Here is a 16,162-nt window from a genome sequence, read left to right as displayed (position 1 = left end):
TAATAATTTTTATTTATACTTGAAACTTATACATTCTTTAACAAATTTGCAATACAGAGTTATGTATATCAAGCTCAAATAGTATTTTCACTATATTACATACTCATATTATTTACCTTTTGTTACCCCTCACCTAGTGCTATCCCTTCACCCCAGACCAGCCAATTACAATATTTATTTCCAAAATTCCATTGTTTCTTTTACAGCTTTCCCCCCTTACCTTCTACATATACAAACTCTATAAATTTTCCCCATATCTTCCCAAAATCATCCTTTTTTAAATAACCCTCTTTTAATTTTAATCTTACATGTCAATTTATCATTTATCGCAATATCCCAAATCTCTTTATACCATTCTTCCAATTGGCACTCTTCACTTCCTTTCCATTTTTTGGCTATTAACAATCTTGCTGCTGTTAGCAAGTTGGTGATTAGTTCCTTTAACTCTTTTGATATTTGAATATTATCCATAAATGACAACAGTGCTATTTCAGGCATTCCTATTATTTCTGTTTTGGTGATTCCCTTTATTCCTTTAAAAACGTTCTCCCGAAATTTTTGAACATATTTACAGGACCACCACATATGTATATATGTACCATTTTCCTGGCAGCCCCTCCAGCAACCTCTCATGTATTCATATGTGGCCCTCATCATGTCTCCTCTCAGCCTTCTCTTCTGCAGGCTAAACACGCCCAGCTCTTTAAGCCGCTCCTCACAGGGATTCTTGTTCTCCAGATCCTTGATAATTTTAGTCACCCTCCTCTGGACACTTTCCAGCTTGTCAACATCTCCTTTTAATTGAGGTGCCCAGAATTGGACCCGTTCTTCATCTTCTTCCTCTCCTTCTCTTTTCCTTCTCCTCCTTCTTCCTCTCCTTCTCTTTTCCTTCCTTCCTTCCTTCCTTTCTCTTCTTCTTCCTCTTCTTCTCTTTTCCTTCCTCCTCCTTCCCATCTTCTCATCTTCTTCCTTTGCCTCCTTTTGAGGTTGAATTAAGTAAGGACCTTGGCTAAAGAAAGCCTGCCCAGTGAGCGTTAGGTTAATATAGACTTTTCCCAATCAAAAACACACTCACCAAGGCTGGACAAAAAATACTTTTTGGCCTGGGAATGGAAAGAAATATACACACAGAGCCCTGTCAGGTTTGGCATTGAAGACAGCATTTCGTGGGCCTGTGCACACATACATAGACATTGCTCTCCAAATCAAACTGCTCACTCGGCAAGAGAAAGCAAACTTTCAAAGCTGCACTCTCTGGATTTTTTCCCCTTAGCCTCGTGAAATTGCATCTTGGAATCCAAGTGTCACTTAAAGGGGGAAAAAAACAATTTATAGCGCCTAATTTATCTCGTCTGTCCCACTTCTGCTTCCTTTCCATTTCCTTACTTTTACAATAAAGCAAGTTTCTTTGTGGGTTCTCTTTTTTTGCCAGGGTTGTTTAGGGGGGTTAATGTTCCAGCTGGTGCCCATTGGAGAAGATCCCAACGGAGCTGCTTCAGTTACGAATAATTAGTTACTGATGGGGAGAAACTGCAGAGAAGAAAGGAAGGAAGAGGCAGAAAAGGAGAAAGAGGGGCTGTTGGGAATGAAGTGGTCGCTTTGTTGGTGGGAGGGGGGAAGAAGACCCAGCCAAGAGATCATTCTGTAGATGACGTGGCAGCAAACTCAGTTTTTTGTCGTAATGTACATTTGAGAACTGAAGCCAAGTCTGGTTTTTCCATGAGGCTCCCTGTACACGTGCTTACTTATTACTGAGCTGTAGCTTTTTCATTTATCGTGTCAGAAGCAAACTGAGAATACAGCTATCTATATATATAAAAGAGTGATGGAATCCCGGCGACCGACAAAACAACAAAACTAAAGGCCCCCCAAGCTCGAAATTTGACAACACAACCCATCATCCACGCCTCTAGGTTGATACAACAAAAAGAAAAGAAAAATAAAGTCCTAATTAGAGGGAGAGAAATAATTGTTTTTATCCAATTGCTGCCAGTTAGAAGGCTAAGCTCTGTCCACTTGGTCTCCTAGCAACCCACTCAGCCCAGGGGACAGGCAGAGTTAGGCCTCACTTAGGCAGCTTCTGCCAACCCTAAAGTTCAAAAACATGCAAATGAGAGTACATGAATAGGTACTGCTCTGGCGGGAAGGTAAAGGCACTCCATGCAGTCATGCCAGCCACATGACCTTGGAGGAGTCTATGGACAACGCCAGCTCTTCGGCTTAGAAATGAGATGAGCACCAACCCCCAAAGGCAGACACGACTGAACTTAATGTCAGGGGAAAACCTTTACCCTTTACCTAATTCCTCAATACTTTATTTCCCATACCACCATACTTAGCCACAGCAACACGTGGCCGGGCACAGCTAGTAATGTATAAAAAACCACAAAGTTAAAAACCTGGCATTATGCTAAATGTCCTTTGACCAGAAGCTGGCCACTTCAAGTGCCTCTGGTGTCGCTTTAAAAAGGTTCTCCATTGTGCTTGTGGCAGGGCTCAGGTTGCATTGTAGTAAGTGGTCTGTGGTTTGCTCTTCTCCACACTTGCATGTCGTGGATTCCACATTTCTTAAGATTAGCTCTGCATCTCAGAGTGCAGTCTGTTCAGTACCTTCCAAGTTGCCCAGTCTTCTGTGTGCCCAGGAGGGAATTTCTCATTCACTATCAGCCACTGATTAAAGTTCTGAGTTTTAGCCTGCCACTTTTGGACTCTTGCTTGCTGAGGTGTTCCTGTAAGTATCTCTGTAGATCTTAGGAAGCTGTTTCTTGATTTAAGTCATTGGCATGCTGCCTGATATCCAAACAGAGCATGGGCCAGAGATGTCAATGCTACGGTCCTTTCATTGCTGGCTGCTACTTCCCAACAGATATCAGGTGGTGTAATATCAACTAAACAATATACTGTATATACTCGAGTATAAGCCTAGTTTTTCAGCCCTTTTTTTAAGACTGAAAAAGCCCCCCTCGGCTTATACTCGGGTGAGGGTTTTGGTTGGCTTATATTTGGGTCAGCTTATACTCCAGAATATATGGTACATTTATTATTTTTCTCTATTATTATTGGTATTATTACATTTATTATTTTCTCTATTATTGTTGCTACCATTGCATTTATTTTACTCTATTTTTATTATTATTATTAATACATTTATTATTTCACTCTGATATTATTATTATTATTGCATTTATTATTTTACTCTATTATTACATGTATTATTTTCCTGTATTTATTTATTTATTATTATTATTATTATTACATGTATTATTATTAAAAGGATACATAAGCACATTTACATTGAAGAAGATGAGAATAATGATTGGATCAGAGTTGGACAGTCTTATCTAAAATTTGAGCTTGATGTAAATATTCAAAAACATTTAAAGTACTGATGCCTCAATTAATGTAATTTTATTGGTATCTATTTTTATTTCTGAAATTTACCACCCTTGGCTTATACTGGAGTCAATGTTTTTCCAGTTTTTTTGTGGTAAAATTAGGTGCCTCGGCTTATATTCGGGTCGGCTTATACTTGAGTATATATGGTAATTTCTCTAGCAGTGCAGGGCGTAGACATCCTGTCATTAAGAGCCACATTCACTGTTTTAATGTGGTGAGATGTATATCATACTGGGCATGTGTACTCAGTAGTAGAATAGCAAAGCGCAAGGACAGATGTCTTCACTGTATCTAGTTGTGATCCCCAAGCTGTGTTAGTCAGATTTCATATATTATTTCTAGCACCTACTTTTTGCTTGATATTCAAGCAGTGCTTCTTGTAAGTCAGAGCACAGTCCAGAGTGACTCCCAGGTGTTTTGGTGCGCTGCAATGCTCCAGTGGGATTTCTTCCCAAATAATCCTCAGAGCTCAAGATGCTTGTCTGTTTTTAAGGTGAAAAGCACATGTCTGCATTTTACATGGGTTAGGAATCTGCAGGTTTTCCCTGTAATAGGCAGTAAGAGCACCTAAAGCTTCGGAGAGCTTCTGTTCAACAATCAACTGCAATACCAGCAATAAATTTAGCTTGATTTACTGTATATAATAATAATAATAATAATAATAATAATAATAATAATAATAATACAAAATCAAGCATATATATCTCGTTTGCTGTGTCATACTATGTCTTTGTGTCATATATATATATATATATATATATATATATATATATATATATATATATATATAAAAAGCTGTGCCCAGCCACGCGTTGCTGTGGTGAAGTATGGTGGTATGGGAAATAAAGTATTGAGGAATTGATGGTAGTTAAGGTAAAGGGTAAAGGTTTTACCTTACATTAAGTCCATTATAAATGGGTTATATAGCTGTGTGGAAGGGCCTTGAGTCTACACTGCCATATAATCCAGTTAAAATCAGATAATCTGTATTTTATAGGCAGTGTGGAAGAGGCCTAAGTGAGGCCTAACTTTGCGTATCCCCTGGACTGAGTGAGTTGCTAGGAGACCAAGTGGGTGGAGCTTAGCCTTCTAACTGGCAGCAATGGGATAAAAAATAATTATTCATCTCCCTCTAATTAGGACTTTATTTTTCTTTTCTTTTTGTTGTATGAACGTCGAGGCATGGATGAGGGGTTGTGCTGCCAAGTTTAGTGTTTCTGGGATGTGTAGTTTTGTTGTTTTGTCCTAGGCCGAAATTTCATAACCATTATATATATATATATATATATATATATATATATATATATATATATAATCTATATCTTCCTTTTCTCCTTTTTCCTTCCCTTCTTTGTCCTCTTCCACTTCCTTTTCTCCTTCCCATACTTCTTCTCCTTCTCCATCCCTTTCTCTTGCTTCTCCTCCTCCATCATCTTTCCATTGTATTATTCCTTTAAACAATGAGCGGCTTTGAATTGGGATTCAAAGCAGCTCATCATTTGCAAGAACAATGCAATTAAAAACATACAGAAAGGGAACATTAAAATAGAATTAAGCTATCTGCAGTATTAAAAGACTCCAGCACATCAATACAAGAATTAAAATAAATTAAAAGCAATTACAAAGCTCTAAAACAGAGAAACTAAACAATGCAGCACCGCTCGGCCTGTTCTTTAAAACCTTTTTGCTTTAAAGGCCTCCAAAAATAGAGACTCCCAGGCAGTGTGTTCCATTGCTGAACAGCTCTTGCAAACCATGAAGTTCTTCCTAATGTTTAGGAGGAACTTCTTTTCCTCAAGTTTGAATTCATTACTCCATGGAAGAGTAGAAAACAAGCTTGACCAATATTTGATATGGCATCCTTTTGAATGTGTAAACACATCTCTTAACCTTCATTTCTCCAAGCTAAATATTCCCAGCTCACTAAACCATTCCTCATAGTTCTTGGCTTCCACACCTTGGACCACTTTGGTCCACCTTCTGCGGACATATCCTTCTTGAATTGTGTTGCTCTATTTTGTCCTCAGTAACTGGCGTTCACAAGTCTATGGCATTGAATGCACTATGACGAGGCTTTGAGGTCATAATTTCCAATGTCAAACCAGATATTTAGCCTATTTTTGGAAGAGCAAATAAAAAGATGTCTGTTTCTCACAGGAGACAATTGCCCTCATCTACATATCTTGCATTACCTTTGCCTTATTTTGGGATCGGTCGCCAAACAGTCACAAAGGAGATAGGGAATGGAAAAGAAACACAGGATTACTTTTGAATCCTGACTCCTGTGGCATATATTTCTTTGGAAATGGATTTATTATATGAGGGTTGAATGAAAAGTAATGCATCCACCTTCGTAACTCCTCAACAGATTGCAGTCCTGGTATGTGGCAGGTACTGGCTTGTTCAGTAGACTCTCCTCTACAGTTCCATTTGGCGGGAAGCCTTAGCATTGGACGGTTGTGTTGTTAAAGTGCAAAGTATGGAACCCTGCGCAGACGGGGAAGCCTTAGCATTGAACGGTTGTGTTGTTAAAGTGTGAAGTATGGAACCCTGCACAAATGGTCGGTCAATGGAACTTAAGCAATGTGCAGTCATTGAATTCTTGCCAGCAGTAGGTGTCACCCCAAAGGAGATTCCTCAGAGAATGCAAACTGTTTATGGTGATTGTGTTGATGTGAGTCCTGTGCATTGTTGGGCGAGTAAGTTTAAAGATGTTGACATGGGAACATCTGACTTGCATGACAAACAAAGAGTTGGACATCCTGTGACAGCAACCACCGAGTTTCACAAGCAAAAGGTTGACAAATTGCTTCAGGACAATCGTCGTATCACTCAGAGAGAAATTTCAAGCATAATCGGAATTTCACAAAAACGTGCGGGCCACATTATTGCTTTGCTTTGCTATCGGAAGATCTGTGCACTACGGGTCCTGTGAGATGCTGGTTGTGGAAACAGAGTGTCGACTTCTTCCATGACAGCTACAGAAAACTTGTTCATCGTTGGCAGAAATGTAGCCAATTGTCTGGTGATTATGTGGAAAAGTGAACAGTGGTAGTTAAAGAGCACATTCTAAGGATTATTTCTGCGTTTGATTTATTAAAATATTCCCATCCAAACCCAAGTAACGAAGGTGGAGGCATTACTTTTCATTCAACCCTCGTACAGAATACCTGTTCTTACAAAGGCTGGCTTTGACCCTGAGCTGATTGTAAGACGAAGTTGAGTCAGCGGTCATGCTAGGAGAGACATTTGCTTATACTTGTATCAAGTGTGTATTTTATTTTCCCAGATCTGAATGCCAACTGGAATGAAGCTGGACATCATACTCTGTACCTTTTGCAAGTTTTCAGTTCATCGACTCAGCAATTGATTCCATAGCTTAATTCTAATTGGGGCGAGCAGCTGGTTGGAGGCCAGGATATAGCAAAAAATGTGTATATTTGGAAGCATTTGCATGCACCATGTTTTATTCAATGGGGTAAGGGAAAACATTGCTCGCAAAAAATGGGAAAGAAGTGTGTGCCAAAAATACAAACCTTTGAAAACTATGTGTAAAACTGCATCTCATTTGGAGGGGGGCAAATGGCACAAAATATTTATGAAGAGGTATTTTCTCTCTCTGCTTTTTAACCATAATAAGATGTGCAGCCAGGACAATGCAAATGTTAACGGTGGGGAAAAAATGAGTGAAATTGGGTTTGACAGGTTTGTCCAGCCCCCAGCTAACAGCACGAAGCGTCTGCTACAAAAGCTAATGTAACCTTAGGCTGCATTAACAGGAGCATCAGGAAGGAAAATAACCAGTGGAATAGATTAGGAGTGAAATTGTGCATCAAGCAGGTAGCGCATCTATTCAGATCCATTTTGTTGCCTCCTACCAGCTATCGACATGCTCTGAGAGGGAAGATAGTATGACCCCAATATCCATGGTACGTATGTTCCAAGAACCCCGTGGATAAGTGAAACCATACACTCACAGAATCCTAGAGTTATAAGAAGCCTCAGGGCCATCTAGTCCAACTCTTTTTCTGCCATAAATGTTGGCCAAACCAGGAGACATGCATGAGACAATGGAGGGACCTTCTCAAAGGTGAGGACATCTCCAACTTCTCCATATATAGTCATAGTCAAAGTCGTAGAATCATAGAATCATAAAGTTGGAAGAAACCCTCCCAGGACCATCAATTCCACCCCATTCTGACATACAAAAGGAACTTTTAGAATGTCTCTGACATCATTTACAAAGTCGTTGGAAGTCATAGTCATAGTCAAAGTCGTAGAATCATAGAATCATAGAGTTGAAAGTCAAAGTCATAGTCAAAGTCGTTGGAAGTCATAGTCATAGTCAAAGTCGTAGAATCATAGAGTTGGAAGTCAAAGTCATAGTCAAAGTCATTGGAAGTCATAGTCATAGTCAAAGTCGTAGAATCATAGAATCATAAAGTTGGAGGTCAAAGTCATAGTCAAAGTCGTAGAATCATAGAATCATAGAGTTGGAAGTCAAAGTCATAGTCAAAGTCGTTGGAAGTCATAGTCATAGTCAAAGTCATAGAATCATACAATCATAGAGTTGGAAGTCGAAGTCATAGCCAAAGTCATTGGAAGTCATAGTCATAGTCAAAGTCGTAGAATCATAGAATCATAAAGTTGGGAGTCAAAGTCATAGTCAAAGTCGTTGGAAGTCATAGTCATAGTCAAAGTCGTAGAATCATAGAATCAGAGAGTTGGAAGTCAAAGTCATAGTCAAAGTCGTTGGAAGTCATAGTCATAGTCAAAGTCGTAGAATCATAGAATCAGAGAGTTGGAAGTCAAAGTCATAGTCAAAGTCGTTGGAAGTCATAGTCATAGTCAAAGTCATAGAATCATACAATCATAGAGTTGGAAGTCAAAGTCATAGTCAAAGTTGTTGGAAGTCATAGTCATAGTCAAAGTCGTAGAATCATAGAATCATAGAGTTGGAAGTCAAAGTCATAGTCAAAGTCGTTGGAAATCATAGTCATAGTCAAAGTCGTAGAATCATAGAATCATAGAGTTGGAAGTCAAAGTCATAGTCAAAGTCTTTGGAAGTCATAGTCATAGTCAAAGTCATAGAATCATAGAATCATAGAGTTGGAAGTCAAAGTCATAGTCAAAGTCGTTGGAAGTCATAGTCATAGTCAAAGTCGTAGAATCATAGAGTTGGAAGTCAAAGTCATAGTCAAAGTCGTTGGAAGTCATAGTCATAGTCAAAGTCGTAGAATCATAGAATCATAGAGTTGGAAGTCAAAGTCATAAAGTTGTTGGAAGTCATAGTCATAGTCAAAGTCATAGAATCATAGAATCATAGAGTTGGAAGTCAAAGTCATAGTCAAAGTCGTTGGAAGTCATAGTCATAGTCAAAGTCGTAGAATCATAGAATCATAGAGTTGGAAGTCAAAGTCATAGTCAAAGTCTTTGGAAGTCATAGTCATAGTCAAAGTCATAGAATCATAGAATCATAGAATCATAGAGTTGGAAGAAACCCCCCAGGACCATCAATTCCAACCCCATTCTGACATACAAAAGGAACTTTTAGAATTTCTCTAACATTATTTGCAAGAAAAGCAGGGATACAAGTTGGAAAGCAGGCCAAACCATGACCTGCGTGAGGAAATGAGAGAGGCCTTCTCAAAGGTGAGAGCACCTCCAACCTCTCCATATATAGTCATGTCTGGTGGCTTCCCTGCCAGTGGAATAGTAGAATTAGAGAATTAGAGAATTCTAGAATTGAAAGAGACTCCAAGGGCCATTCAGTCCAACTTAGTCAAGGGTTGGAGACACAATCAAAACCCTTTCGATAGATGACCCTCCAACCTCTGGAGAAGGAGATTCCACCTCTTACCACCAAGAAGCTCTTCCTAATGTTTAGGTGGAATCTCTTTTTTTCCAATTTGAATCCATTGCTCTATGTCCTAGTCTCTGGAATGTCAGAAAACGAGCTTGCCCTTTCTTCCTCAATGTGACCTCTTTTCAGGTATTTAAACATGAATCTCATGCCCCCTTCTCCCAACCTTCTCTTCCCCAAGCCAAACATACCCAGGCTTATCATAAAGTTTGGCTTACAGACCTATATTTTGACTATACATATGCCTGGCCACGATTATTTTGCACTTTATTGATGTTTAAACTGTGAAACTACCTCTACCACGCTGAAGTTTTTCCCCTTGGCCCAGGTCCGTGTTTTTAGCCCTGTTTTTAACCATTTTATGCCGTGCGCTGACTTTTATAACTGTTTATTGATGTTATGTTTTTATTGATGCGACATTGTTTTATTGCCGATCTTGTTTTATTGCTGTTATTGTATTGTTGTCGGGCATGGCCCCATGTAAGCCGCTCCGAGTCCCTCCGGGGAGATGGGGCGGGATATAAAAATAAAGTTGTTGTTATTATTATTATTATTATTATTATTATTATTATTATTATTATTATTAGAAGCATAGCATAGAACTGCACTGGAGAACTTACAGAGACCAAGGAACAACAACAACAACTTACAGAGACCAAGTAACATCAACAACAAGGAGTAACAACTCCTCCTCCTCCTCCTCCTCCTCTTCCTCCTCCTTGTGACCCAAGGTAACATCAAGTCCTTGCCAAAAGAGTAACTTTCCCAAGATCTGTCTCAATTGCTTTCCCATAAAACTGTTCCAAACACAACCCATGTGCCTGCTAAACATCTACACACACAATTGCATACACAAAAGGCTATTGCATCTACTCTCAGCAATCTCTCCAAAGATTGAGGCCAACCCCATTTCCTTTCTAACCCACCTACCCACCCATTAGGTGGATTCTCCTTCCATTAACATGAATGGACACCTCCATTGCCATCATCCCATCTCTTCGTCCTACACACTTTCAACTTTCCTGGGCCTTTGCCAAAGCCCTCAAGGCTCCAAAACTCAAATCTTGGCATGCATCACAACTGTTGAAGCTCCAACCGTAATGCAAATGCCTCTCACCTCCAAACCCACTTGATAGAACAACATGGATCACTAGAGATAGGAGGTGGTTAATGCATCTTCCAATCCATCCTTGCAAGAAAAAATTGCATTTCCAGATGTATCTCGGATTTCAAAGAGAATTCAGTTGGCTCCCTTCTTAGTGGATTTGCATAAGGAATCAAGAAAGGGCCTCAGGCAGCAATGGAAGGAAGTTACACGTTGTCCTCTTGGAATTCCCATCATGTTTCGCTCATTCGGTGATGAATGAAACTTTTTCCCAGAATATCTTTCAATGCCATCAATTTTCCATAGTTAGTGCCAAATTGTAACTGATCCTAGATGGGCCAAACACATCTGAAAGTACTTTTAATTCTATTTTAATATAGGTTGTAGATTTTAAATTGCATTGGTTTTTGATGTGCAGAATTTTTTTCCGTGCAGAAAAATTGTATAATTCGGAAAAATTCGTACACAAAGTAACCACATGTGAATTTTGTATAGAAGTCCCAAACTACAAGGAATCTTGTCAGTCAAGAATTCTTCCCACCAGAAGACGATGATGATGATTGATGATTGATGATGATGATGATGATGATGATGGTGACGACAATAATGATGGTGATGATGATGATGATAGTGATGATGATGATGATGATGATGATGATGATGGTAACAACGATGATGATGGTGATGATGATGATGGTGATGATGATGACGACAATAATGATGGTGATGATAATGATGATGATGATGGTAATGGCGATGATGATGGTGATGATGATGATGGTGATGGTGATGATGATGATGGTGACGACAATAATGATGGTGATGATGATGGTGATGATGATGATGATGATGGTGATGATGATGATGATGATAATTATGATGATGGTGACGACGATGATGATGGTGATGATGATGATGGTGATGGTGATGATGATGACAATAATGATGGTGATGATGATGATGGTGATGATGATGATAATGATGATGATGATGGTAACGACGATGATGATGGTGATGATGATGATGATGATGATGATGATGATGATGATGTTAATGATGATTCTTTCTTACCTGCCTCTCCTCAAGTCTCAAAATGGATAAAAAAATACTCAAATAGCTGCTTTTCAGTTATTTTAAAATATTTTTGAACAGTCTTCTTTTAAAAAACTAACTACTTTTTACATATAGGCCTCAATATCCATAAAACCTACTGAATCCTCCCAAATCCATGCCACTTTTGCATTTCTCGCTATCCATAAAACATGTCAAATTCTTCCCAATCCATGCCATTTCCGCTAATTATTTCATTTCTTTTTATCCCACTCTTAATTAAGTGCACATTTTCTCTCCAAATAGTCATTTGAATGTATACGTTGATGCTCTGATGCTGCCAAGATCTGCGCTATGACTTTTAGAGACGTGTGAAATCCCACGAAGGCTTAAATCCCGATCCAAATGTTAATCAAAGATGTGTGCGTTGAAGGTTTTTGTATGGGAATCTGCAAGGATTGGGTTCTTTCGGCATTTCTACCCAAGGGATGAACGCAAGCCATGTTTATGAATTCTTCTTTTTCAGTTCCGTAAATCCCTTATCTACTCGGACACCTTTTGGGTACTTGCTGAGAGCAAACAAGGCCTCCATAGGATGGAAGTGAGATGATGGCAGGAGAAAACTACAAGGGACCGGCTGATCCCCAGCTTTGTCGCATAAGCAAATAAAGTTTAGTCTCTGTAACAATGGAGAACAGGATTGAAATATATGGCAGGTAAGTAGAGTGTAAGCAAGAAACAGTGCAGAAAGTTCATCATTCCAAAAGCGATGGGAAACATACTGTTACAATGATTTGAATATTGGGTGATGACTCTAGAGCAGGGGTCCCCAAACTAAGGCCCGGGGGCCGGATGCGGCCCTCCAAGGTCATTTACCTGGCCCCCGCCCTCAGTTTTATAATATGATATTTTTATATCAGTTTTAATAATATAATATATTGTATATACATATATTATTGATAATAATATTATGTTATACAATATAATACTAATAGTAATGCCATATAATAATATTAATTATGTTATATATTACATATTATATAATAGTATAGTGGTATAGTTCAGTATAGTAATATATAATGCTAATATTGTGCTATGCTAATAATATAATATATTGTATGTACATACAGCTGCTCTGAGTCCCCTTCGGGATGAGAAGGGTGGGATATAAATGTAGTAAATAAATGCAGTAAATAAATAATTAGTTTTAGACTTAGGCTCGGCCAAAGTCTGAAATGACTTGAAGGCACACAACAACAACAATCCTAATTAACTTGACTATCTCATTGGCCAGTAGCAGGCCCACACTTTCCATTGAAATCCTGATAGCTTGATGTTGGTTAAAATTGTTTTCATTTTTAAATATTGTATTGTTTTTCCGTTGTTGTTGTTGCACTACAAATAAGACATGTGCAGTATGCATAGGAATTTGTTTTGTTTTTTTCAAATGATAATTCGGCCCCTCAACAGTCTGAAGGATTGTGGACCGGCCCTCTGCTTCAAAAGTTTGGGGACCCCTGCTCTAGAGACTGGGCTTAAATTCCCTTCTCAGCCATAAAAACCCATTAGGTGACCTTAGACGAGCCATACTTTCTCAGCCCCAATGATGAAGTCATTTAGGGTCTTCATAAATTGTAAGGATTAGAAGGCACACAAGAACAAACGACCAAATGCAAGGCACTTTCACACAACACAAACATAGCCTTGTGATTCCTACTTAGCTGCATCCTATAGAATCCTAGGATCTGTAGTTTATCGCATCAAACTACAGATCCCAGAATGACTGTAGTTTTGTGTATGCAATTTTTTTTCAAACAGAAATTATCAGGATTCTGATTGAGAATTCAAAACACTCCAGAGCAGGCATGGGCAAACTTCGGCCCTCCAGGTGTTTTGGACTGCAACTCCCACAATTCCTAACAGCCGCTAGGCTGTTAGGAATTGTGGGAGTTGCAGTCCAAAACACCTGGAGGGCCGAAGTTTGCCCATGCCTGCTCTATAGGCTTTGTCCAATCTTCTGTACTTTATTTGCTGCTACTTTTCTGATTTGTTTCATTTCTTTTCAGCTTTTTAATGCATCTTTTTCACAGCTTTAACCGTTGGGAGCTGCCTTGCACTTTGGGAACGATGAGATATAAAGGAAGACAAGAAGGAGAAGAAGTAGCATTATTTCAGAAATCCCTGGCTCATCTTAAATATCCAATTTTCTTGAGGTTATAACTAACGCAGGAGGTTGCTTCCCATATCAATGAGGTGGTGAATCCGCTTCGGATTTTGGTCTCATCTTGAAATGAGCCAACTGAAATGCAAAATTTATTCAGAGGAAAGGGTTCAACACTTTGGTAAAGGTTTCCCCTGACATTAAGTCCAGTCATGACCGACTCTGGGGGTTGGTGCTCATCTCCATTTCTAAGCCGGAGTAGGCGTTGTCCGTAGACACCTCCAAGGTCATGTGGCCACTGGCATAACTGCATGGAGCGCCGTTACCTTCCCGCCGGAGCAGTACCTATTGGTCTACTCACATTGGCATGTTTTTGAATTGCTAGGTTGGCAGAAGCTGGAGCAACAGTGGGCACTCACTCCGCTCCCAGGATTTGAACCTGGGACCTTTCAGTCTGCAAGTTCAGCAGCTCAGTGCTTCACTATCGGGGCTCCCAATATGGACCTCAATATGGAAGTCACCATCTGCCATGAGTTATAGCTGGCATCCCATCTGTGATGTCTCAGGGACCTTTGGCCCATGACCCCACAGCCATCATAGATCAAACTGAAGAGGATTTGGGCTTTTTCCCACCTCAGCAAGTTTCTGTTCCATTCCAGATGTCCCCTGTTGACATTTTCGTGCCAGAGCCAATTAGAGACACCCTTGAAACAGAGCCTGGCTCCCCGGAAAGTGTTGTGTTTGATAGGAAGGCCTTTCTCAAAACACATCGCTCCCATAAGCAGTTTGTAAGACGAAGCGTGAGATTAGCGGAGAGAGACGATTGTAATTAATCCGTTTCCCTTGGGAAGTTTTGGGGAGGCAGGCATGTTGAAACAGCTTCGTTCTCTGGGAAGATTTGGGGAGTTAAACACCTGTTGGGGGAAGCTCTTGAACTTCCATAAAAGTTCTGCACTGAGCTTTCCCTATCTCGGTGTCAATGTGACTATTCAAAGAAGAACATCGACTCCGAGCTTCTAAGCGGCCCTCCGGTGGGCTTACTCACGAGTAGACCAGGAGTTGCGTTTCCACTCCTGATCAAGTTTGGACTGCGTTTCAGATCCACCACGAATTTACCTTGCCTAGCCTCGAATCCTTGTCTGGACTTTACTTCAAGAATCTCCCTGTGAATCCTTGCTCTTTCCCCACTCAAACTTCCAAAGAGTTTGAGTGTGTTTCGGTTATTGGATTGTAGACTTTGGACTCTAATACTGGACATATAACTTCATTTATTTGGACTATTTTTGATCTTTCCTAAAAGGACAATTGCTTGACTATATACTCTGCATACTTTTGTTTTATTCTTTTATTGCATTAATAAAGATATTAGATTGTTTATTGGCCTCCATGTTATTTTCCAGTGTTCACGCAGCCTAGGGGTGTTACACCATCCTTCTCTTTAAGATTGGGACAAGGAAACCGTGGCAAGTCTCTCCCTATCTCACTCCCTTCTCCTCCCTGGATCCACTCCCTTCCCGCATATGGCATCTTCGTTAAGCGTTCAAAATGCTAATTACAAACAGATGCCTCACAAACATCTCCATGAGCTTGCTTTGCCTTCTCATCCGCCTTCCCTTGCCATGCTTGCTTGCCTTATCCTTCCTCCTTCGGCACATGAATGATGTTCGGGAGGACTCCAAGAGTCAAATGGAGCTCTGGGTTGGGACAAAATGAAAGTGATGATGCTCCATCTGAATGTTCAGAGTTGCATGAGATACACCTTTGAGAGGATGCAGTGAAAATCATGCTCTATGTGACACACAAGGAAACCCAGTGGCGAAGTGCATTGAAGTGCTGAGCTGCTGAACTTGCAGACCGAAAGGTCCCAGGTTCAAACCCCGGGAGTGGCGTGAGCGGCTGCTGTTAGCTCCAGCTTCTGCCAACCTAGCAGTTCGAAAACATGCCAATGTGAATAGATCAATAGGTACCGCTCCGGTGGGAAGGTAGTGGTGCTCCATGCAGTCATGCCAGCCACATGACCTTGGAGGTGTCTATGGACAATGCTGGCTCTTTGGCTTAGAAATGGAGATGAGCACCAACCCCCAGAGTCAGACATGACTGGACTTAACGTCAGGGACCACCAGAAGTATTCCTTCCAACCTTCTATTATGTCGGGATGCACAACTGAACACTTCTGGAAGATGACCACCCAAGAACTCCAAAGAAGCAGAGGTCCACCATCTTCTGAGGAAGTATGTTCCACTGTTGATACAATAAATAAACCCGTCCTGATGTTCAGATGCAACTCTTTCCTTGTGTTCTAAAGAGTTCGAGCTCATCTTTGTATTCAAGTCAATCTGATCTTTCACCAGGAACCACTAGGGAGCAGTAGTGGCTTACTGATTTTATCTGGCTAGATGAGAAGGCAGGAGGAAAAGAAGGAAAGAAAGAAAGAATAAGGACTGGACGAGGAATGAATGATGATGGTTGTTGGGATGTAAAGGCATGAGAGTCTTGAAAGGAGAGCGAGAAAGAAAGCACAAAAGATTTGCAGTGGGAGATTTCCAGAAGGAAGCTAATGGAAGCTTTCTCCGAGCGATAGCTGAAT

Source organism: Anolis carolinensis, unplaced genomic scaffold (assembly GCF_035594765.1).
Source record: "Anolis carolinensis isolate JA03-04 unplaced genomic scaffold, rAnoCar3.1.pri scaffold_10, whole genome shotgun sequence".
NCBI classification, from domain to species: domain Eukaryota; kingdom Metazoa; phylum Chordata; class Lepidosauria; order Squamata; family Dactyloidae; genus Anolis; species Anolis carolinensis.
This window is presented reverse-complemented; position numbering follows the sequence as displayed.